A 9,745-nucleotide genomic window follows, 5' to 3' on the forward strand; every position below is an offset into this window, starting at 1 on the left:
GAGCCATTTGCCTTGGTGAAGGAGTTGGTCTACTTTGACAACTCGATATAGCTGTATCACCTATTGCCGAGTGTTCTTGGTCTGTGTGTCCATGATATGATCAGTTATGGCCTGTTCCATGTAGTCCGGGTTGAGCTCTTTTGGTGTGAGTTGTTCTACAATGTCATATGTGTCCAACAATGGTGGAAAGTATGGCCGAAGGCAATCTACATTGACCACTGGGTGCAGACCAAGGAACAGTGGGATGCTGAGCTCAAAGGAATTGTCCCTGATGACCTTGATGATGGTGTATGGCCCATATCGAAGCAGGTGAGGCTTGTGGTGGGGTCCAACAAGGCACTCCTTCTGCAAATGTAGCCAAACTTTGTCACCCACCTCGAATTTGTGTGGCACTCGATGCTTATGATGGCATTGCTTGTACTTAGCATTGAATCTGTCCAATATATCATGGACTTGTTGGCGAATGTGTTGAATGCACTCAATGAAGTTGGTAGCCTTTCAACTCAGACTTCATGTGAGCTGAATCTACCCGAGTCACTACAAATGGTATGGCCACATCAATGGGGCATAATGGTTGACATCCTAGCCCTACCTGAAAGGGGTTGTGGCATGTTGAGCTGTAGAGAGATCTGTTGTAGCTGTGTTGGACATAGGGGAGACTTTCATCCCATGTGCGTGGATGCTTCAAGTTGTACATGCAAAGAATGTGTATAATCATCCTTTTGACAATCTCTGTTTGGCCATTAGTTTGGGGATGGAAAGTTATGGACTTAGTGAGTTTTGTATCAAGCATTGAGTTGAGACATGACCAAAATGCACTCAGGAATTTGCTATCTCGATCTGAGAATATGGACTATGGGACCCCAAAGTGTACCCACACTCACTCAAAGAAGAGCTTAACAGTGGCCTTTGCCGTGACACTCTTCTTGCAGGCCGCCATGATGGCCATGTTAGGGAATCTATCAACGACCACGAAAATGCAATCATTACCGTGCTTAGTAAAAGGAAGGCCCGACATATAATCCATGGAGACAGATTCTCAAGGCCAATTAGGAGTAGGTATAGGAGCATACATGCCTTGCTTCTTGATGGTTGGTTTCAGAATGGCGTAGGCGATGCAGGATGTAATTTACTTCCCAACATCCTGATGAAGTTTTAGCCAATAAAAATACTTATGAAATAACGCCACTATTTTCTCTACTCTGAAATGTCCAACAACCCGACTATAGTGTGCCTCTCAAATAATCTTGGCACGCTCACTTGAAGGAATAGATATGTGTCCCAAGTGGCATAACAATACATCTTGAAGGTGAAAATTTGGAACTTTCTTCCCTTCCAGGAGTGTTTGGTACATGCTGTCGAATTCTGGATTGCTCTTGTAAAAATGTGGCCACCCTGATGTCTCGTTACCACAGGAGTCAAGCACAGTGATTGGCACCATGACCGGTGGTCGGCTCAGGCAATCAATGACATTATTGTTTTTTCCCTTCTTATACTTAATGTTCAAATGGAACTGTTGTAGATAGGTGGACTATTTCTAATGAAGATCATTCTGCAACTTCCCTTGTGTCTGTATGAACTGTAGAGGTTGGTGGTTTGTGTGGATGACCATTTCCTTCCCCAGAATGTAATGCTTCCATTAACGGTAGGCCTGCACAATGGAATACATTTCTTTGTCGTATGTGGGTACTTTCAGACTATGTCTGAAAGTGTCTCACTGTGGTAAGCCATTGGATGCCCATGTTGAGTAAGAATTGCACCAATAGCATAGTTGGAGGCATCTGTCTCAATCTCAAATGGTTGTTGCAGGTCTGATAATGTGACCACTGGTGCAAAATAGAGGCGATTCTTCAACTCAGAGAACACACGCTGCTGGATTCTGACCAAAGTAACTTGGCTTTCACTCTGCCCTTGGTGAGTTGAATTAAAGGCCAAGTGATATGAGAGAACCCCAACATGAACCTATGGTAGAAATTGGCAAGAGCCAAAAAGATGCGGAGCTCTGTTAGAGTGGTTGGGGCTGACCAATCCCGAATGAATTGTATCTTGGATGGGTCCACATGTACACCCTGATCATCAATGATGTACCCTAGATATTGAACTTGGGTCAGATCAAAGGTACATTTCTCCAAGTTAGCACACAACTTGTGTTGTCGAAGGGTTTGAAGGACCTGTCGAATATGGTGGAGGTGCTCTTCCCAACTCTGGCTGAAGATTAAGATGTCATTTAAATACACCACCACAAATGCATTGGTGAAGGGCCACAAGATGTCGTTCATCAGTCTCATGAAGGTTGCAGGGTTGTTCGTCAATCTGAACAACATGATCAACCATTCAGAAAGGTCTTCCTTGGATTTGAAGGCAACCTTCCACACATCGGAGGGTTTGATATGCACCTGGTGATAACCTGATTTCAAGTCAATCTTGTTGAAATATTTGGCCCCCTTGAGCTGGTCCAGAAGGTCATCAATTTGTGGGATTGGGTATTTGTTTCGGATTTAAACAGGGACACAACAAAATACATAGATAACCATATAAACAAAGATGCAGCAGAAATAATACTTCATTTCATTACTGTAAAATACTGAAATATGCTTACAAACAGAAAAGGAAACAAACCAACTAGGGTGATGGTAGCTTATCTCTGAGAAGAGATGCGGTAGCTACATGCCTCTGAACTGTGTTACAATGAGGCTCGAAGGTCTATTTATTGTTGAGAAACAATGGAACCCTTAACATCCCAAAACCTAACCCTAGAAGATGAAACGCCAAATTGTGGGCCCCGTTTTGGGTAAGTTGGTACATCAACTTCTTGGGGTCGTAACTTTGGCATACGATCTCCGTTTGATGCGCACAATAGCTCGTTAGAAATATCTATCCGAGCACTACAACTTTGAGAAGAGAAACATGTTGCTCCTAGATTTTGAAAAAAAACGTCGTTTAGGGCCTCAAAATGGCTCCGAAGTTCAGGACCCGAAAAACTGTTAAAAATAGTAAATTGTGCTATAATTACGGAAATTGAAAAACTGAAAGAGACAGTTGTGGGGGACTAAGTGGGATAGGTGGGTTTCCACCAACATCCACCTGGATCATTCCTCCCCCCTTAGGAAGCAATGGTCCCCATTACGTTGAGTTCCTCCATCTACTGAACTTGGTCCTTGGTGAGCTATTCTGCAATCTTGGATGTGTCCAGTAATGGTGGGAAGCATGGTCGAGCGCGGTACACATTGAATACTTGGTGCAATCAAAGGAATGGGGGAATGCTATGCTTCAAAGAATTGTTTCCTGTAGCCTTGGTACTGGTGTAAGGACTATGTCAGAGTGGTCCGAGTTTCTGATGGGCTCTTGTAAGGCGTTCTTTCTGCAGATGCAACCAGACTTTGTTGCCCACCTAAAGCTTGTGTGGTACCCCTGTGAGTGAGGAGAAGTTGTTGTTGTGTTCTGTCATGACCGTATCCTTCTGCTGTCGCTGATGCATGGAGGAACCCTTTGCAGGGGTCATGGATGTGGCTACGATATTCCCCTTACTTTGGGAGTGAACCAGACAGAAAATGAATTTCCTAGTCTGGGAGATGAGCTTGCTGCCTTTCTTGGCAGTGATCAAAGAGGTGGCAGTAGGTGGGGCTATCTCCAGTATCCTGTGTAATGAATTACACAAAGAAATAATGACAACACGAGGCCTTGACTCATACACATCATGTTGCCTCCAAAAGTATGGCTTGCCTAATAGTACATCACAAACATCCAAAGGTGTAACATCACACAATACCTCGTCTATGAAGGGCTTGATGCTGTAGGGAAGGCGGAACTACTGGCGAACTTTGAGATCTTGTCTTTCATGAAGCCACCCAATATTTTATGGTTGCGGGTGTGGTGTAGTTGGTAGGCCCAACTGCTTCACGACATCTGCTGAAATGAGTTTCTTTTGGCTACCACTGTCGACAATGAATTGCAGCGGCAGACCCTTCACCCACATCTGTGAGTGGAAAACATGCTCCCCCTCCTCTGGGTCTTCAGGCTCATTCTTCTAGATCTTGGCGGTGGAAACAGTGACACTGGGCTCCGCATCAATGAGCTGCTTCCCTTTGCCATTCCCCTTGTCGGGTTCTAACTCAGGGTTGGAACATGCATCTAATTCTGAAGCCTTCAACTCGGTCACTAGCGACTACTTGGTCCGACACTCACTTGTGTTATGAGTGGGACTCTTGTGGAACTCACACCACTTTCCTGAGTCCTTATTTGACTTCGTGGTGTTTTCTTTTCTTGCAGCTTCGACGGGTTGTCTTGGGTCACCCTACCTTGGCTTTGTCCTTTAGTCTTCAGATTTGCAGATCCAAAGTCTCGCTTCTTCTATTTGAACTTTTGCTCAATTTTGACAGCGTATTAGTACATCGTGCCGAGCGACGATATGTTCAGGAACTCCATCTCTTCTTGGATGCATCTGTGTAGGCAGCCACAATATTTGAGTACCAAATGCAGTGCAGAGTCCTTGATACCCAACTGTGCACGAAGGGTATGAAAAATGTTTGTGAACTCCGGCACATCTTGGTCCCTTCCCTACCGCAGTGTGGTCCATTTGATGTATTTGTCCTCATAGATTTTGACAGGGTAGTACTGCTCCTTGACGACATCCCGGAATGAATCCCAAGTGGGTGCAGCTGAAAATAGTGAGCCCGTACTTTCATTCTTCTGCTCGCAGTAGGTTTCCCACCAGTCCTTGACATGGGGGGTTGCTTTGAGAAGAGCGAAAACAATCTTTTCCTAACTCGAAAATTCATGAACAGAAAAATACCCATCTAGTAGATTTAACCATTTATCCACGGCATCTGTGTCTATTTGACCCTTGAAGATGGGGATTTCAAAATTAACTTTTACCTTAAATGGTGTGGCATTTGCAGAGTAGCTGTTGGAAGCTAATGCATTGCCTTTGGGTAGCCATTGAAGGATCTACGCAAAGCTATCCATCATCGCATTCCTTTGCCACTCAAGGGATTTTTTGAGCAAGATTTTGATAGGATCTCCTGCCCCTCGTCTTTCTTTTCATCCACCATGGGAGGCTGTTGGGATTTGTGAGGCTGGTCTTGCAAAGGTTCGATCAGTTCAAGCCCTAACTCCTTATATCTCGACCTCATTGGGGACATGCAAAGAAAAACAGAGAAAAGAATAGACTACTATGATACCACTGATCTGGATTTAAACAGGAATGCAAAAAAATACAGAGATAAACATATACACAAAGATGGAGTGGAAATAATACTTCATTTCATTACTGTAAAGTACTGAAATATGTTTACAAACAGAAATGGAAATAAATCAGCTAGGGCGATGGTAGCTTATCTCTAAGAAGAGATGTGGCAGCTACATGCCTCTGAACTATGTTATAATGAGGCTCGAAGGCCTATTTATTGTTGATAAACAATAGAAAACCCTTAACATCCCAAAACCTAACCCTAGAATATGAAACACCAAATTGTGGGCCTTGTTTTGGGTAAGTTGGTACATCAACTTCCTGGGGTCGTAACTTTGGCATATGATCTCCATTTGACGCGTACAATAGTTGGTTAGAAAGATCTATCCAAGCACTACAACTTTGGGAAGAGCAACATGGGTCCATGGAACCAAGTTGCTCCCAGATTTCCAAAAAAACGTCATTTAGGGCCTCAAAACAGCTCTAGAAGTTCAGGACCCAAAAAACTGCTAAAAATAGTAAATTGTGCTACAATTACGAAAATTGAAAAACCAAAAGAGACAGTTATGGGGGTCCAAGTGGGATAGATGGGTGGCCACCAACATCCACCTGGATCAGTATATATTCTAGACAATGATCTTGTTTAGTGCCCGATAGTCAATACAGAGCCTCTAGGTCCCATTCCTTTTTTGTAGCAATACAATCGGGCTCCCACAGGGTGATGAGGTTGGCCTGATGTTCCCTTTCTGTAGTAGTTCCTGAATCTACCTCTTTATCTCATTGTTCTCTAGAAAATCGCGTCGATAGATTGGTCCACTGGGCAATGACGTCCCCGGGGTCAGATCGATGGAGTGCTTGACCTAACAGTGCAGAGGTAGCCTTGTGGGTGAGGCGAAAATGTCCCTGTACTCCTCCACGACCTTGTTCAGGAGCCCTTTCTAAAAGTCATGGCCACAACCTTCTTCTTGCCTTAGGGGTGAATCATAAGGAAAACAAATTTCCTGGTCTGGGAAATGATCTTACTACATTGCTTTGTAGTGATCAAAGAGATGGCGGTAGGCGGGGCTACCTCTGGTATCCTGTAAAACTTATTAGCCAAAGTAATAATCACAGAGCGAGGTCTAGACTCATATATAGCATGTCGCTTCCACAAGTAGGGTTTTCCTAACAATACATCAGAAACTTCAAGAGGAGAAATGTAACAAAATACTTCATCTGTGAAGGGCTTGATGCTATAGGGAAGGTGACACTGCTGGTTGACGCGAAGATCTCATCCTTGGTGAAGCCAGCCGATGGTGTATGGTTGTGGATGCACTTGCAGTCTTTAGGCCCAACCGCTTCATGTATTCTGCTGAAATGAGGTTCTTTTGGCTCCCACTGTCGACAATGAACTACAGTGGAGAACCCTTCACCCACATCTATGAGTGGAAGAGGTGTTCCCCCTCCTCCTGATCTTCAGGCTCAATTTTATGGATCTTTGTGGTGGTCACTGTGGAACTGGGCTCCGCATCAATGATATGCTTCCATTTGTCAGTCCCCTTATCAGGTTCTGATTCAAAGTTGGAACCTACGTCTGATTCGGAAGGCTTTAGCTCGGTCACTAGTGACTTCTTGGCTCGACAGTCACTTGTATTGTGAGTGGAGCTCTTATGGAACTCACACCATTTTCTCGTATCCTTCTTCATCTTCGTGGTGTTGTTCTTTACTTGCGGCTTCGACAGGTTGTCCTGGGTAGCCCCACGTTGGTTTGGTCCCTTTTTCTTTAGTTTGGGGGATCCTTTTCCTTGTTTTGGATTTGTAGATCCAAAGTCTTGCTTCTTCTGTTTAAACTTCTGCTCAATCTTTATAGCATACCGATATGTCGTGCTGAGCGAGGAAATGTCTAGGAACTCCATCTCATCCTGGATGTACTTGTGTAGACAACTGCAGTACTTGAGCACCAAATTCCGCTCAGTATCCTTAATACCTAGCTTCATGTGAAGGGTATGGAAAGTATTTGTGAACTCCGGCACATCTTGGTCCCTTCCCTATCATAGCATGGTCCACTTTATGTATTTATCTTCATAGCTTTTGACAGGGTAATATTGTTCCTTGACGGCGTGTCGGAAAGAATTCCAAGTGGGTGCAGCTGAAAACAGCAAGGGTTCACTCTCATCCTTTTGTTCACAGTAGGTTTCCCACCAGTCCTTGACATGTGGGGCAGCTTTGAGAAGTGAATATGTAATCTTTTCCTGATTGGAAAAGTCATGAACTGAAAAATATCTTTCCTATAGATTTAAAAATTTATCTATGGTGTCTGCATCTATGAGTCCTTCAAATATGGGAATATCGAAGTTAAATTGTACCTTAAAAGGAGTGGCACCTCCAGAGTGGCTGTTGGATGAAGATGCATCGCCTGTGGGTAGCCGTCAAAGGATATGGGGAAAGTTATCCATCATCGCGTCCCTCTGTCACTCGAGGGCTTCCTCGAGAAACATTTTGAAAGGAGCTCCAACCCCCTTGTCTTTCTTTTCTTCTGCCATGGGAGGTCGTTGGGTTTTGCGAGGCTGATACTACAATGGTTCAACTAGATTGAGCCCTAACTCCTTATACCCTGACCTTGTTGGGGACATGCAAAGAAACACAGAGAAAGAGCAGACCGCTATGATACCACCGATTCGAACTTAAACATGAATGCAACAACTTATAGATATACTCATAAACACATAGATGCTATAGAAAAACACTTCATTTCATTAATAGGGAAATACTGAACTATGCTTACAAACAAAATGGAAATAAGATAGCTCGGGCGATGGTAGATTATCTATAAGAAGAGATGTGGTGGTTGCATGCCTCTGAACTGAATTACAATGAGGCTCAAGGGCCATTTTATTATTGAACAATAAGAGAAAACCATAAACAACAAAAACCCTAACCTAAGGAGATGTAACACCAAGAGTTTATGGCCCCGTTGGGGTTAGTTGGGTAGCCAACTTCCGGGGGTTGTAACTTGGTCATATTATCTCCATTTGACACGTATGATACCTCGTTGGAAAGATCTCTTCGAGGAATAAAATTATCGACACAATTACCCTTGTTATTGCCAAAGGAAGTTTTTCAAAAAAAAAAAAACGTCGTTTAGGGCCTCAAAACAGCTCCGGAAGTTTAGGACCTGAAAAACTACCAAAAACAGTAAACTATGCTACAATTAAGGAATCTAGAAAACTAAAAGAAACAATGGTGAAGGTCCAAGTGGAATAGGCGTGTAGCCATCAATATCCACATGGATCAACCACTTAATTGACAAGATAAAAATAAATTATCAATTGAAATAACAATATAATTCATTTTCACTATTTATAATTTTGTGTTAGAAGTTAAGTTGATTGAGGCTTGCTTCATGAATAATAGGTTAATGTGCTAGAATTATCTTACTTATAAAATTATTTAATGAAAATAACATTACTAATGTTGAGTATCTATTATAAATTTTATAACAACCATAATTCAATATGAATAAGAATAACAATAGAGTAGTATAGATTGATTCTTTTCAAATACAAGAGGAAAGACACTAAATTGACTAAACTAGTTATTGCATGTTTTCAATATTTATTTTTATATATTAAAACCAAGTTCATTGGGACTTAACTCATGAGTAATAGGTTGTGAAAGAATTTTCTTACTTATAAAGCTATTTAATGACATATAAATATTGTTTTTGTTACTATTATTAATTATTTTAATGTTGATACTAATTAACTACTTTGTCTATGTTTATTATAAGTTATTGTACTACTACAATGTTGGCACACCTTCAAAGTCTATAAGACAAAATATTTTATAAGTCTACTTATGTCATTTGATGATCATTTTTTATTTTTATTTTTCAATGAATTAGAATGCAACATAGTAGAACTATTTGATCTATATCAAATATAACAAGAAACATTAAGAAGAGATCGCTTCAAACTTTATTTCAATTGTCAAGCATTAATTCATTAAGTGTTTAAATGGTTTGTATTGAAATTAAATACACCAATATTCTTCTAATATACAAAGTTAAAAAGATATTGTTTTAAGGTGCATTATTGAATTTGATTATGCAAATTTGATATAGGGAAAAGTTATGTTGGTTAAAAATATATTTGAACTTAAAAATTGAATGAAAGTGTCACGTATTTCACATAAAGTATCATCACATAATTACACTGAAGTTGAACCAAGTTGTGCATATATGTACTAAATAATATAAATTTCTTCAAAAATAGTATGAATAGAATATTTGATATACAACAATTATTGAAAATTGTTTTTGAAGTATATTAATATATCCTTCAAAAGACAAATTACATTCATGAATTATATCCACCCAATCTCAAGTTATTCTTTCAAGTAGATTAAGAACAACATCCACACCACATTTATTTATCTTTGTCTTCTAGAAATGTTCTTTCTTTGGCATCCATTCCGAAACTATGATACTGATTGGAATAGAGCCAAGTTTTGTGTCATCTGGATTTGGTACCTAATGTTGGGTCCTTCATTTTTTAAGGAATAGCAGTTGCGAAGAAC

The sequence above is a fragment of the Pinus tabuliformis genome, chromosome 4_2 (assembly GCF_031772625.1).
Source record: "Pinus tabuliformis cultivar Carrire ecotype Pingquan chromosome 4_2, CPIR1, whole genome shotgun sequence".
Classification (NCBI taxonomy): Eukaryota; Viridiplantae; Streptophyta; class Pinopsida; order Pinales; family Pinaceae; genus Pinus; species Pinus tabuliformis.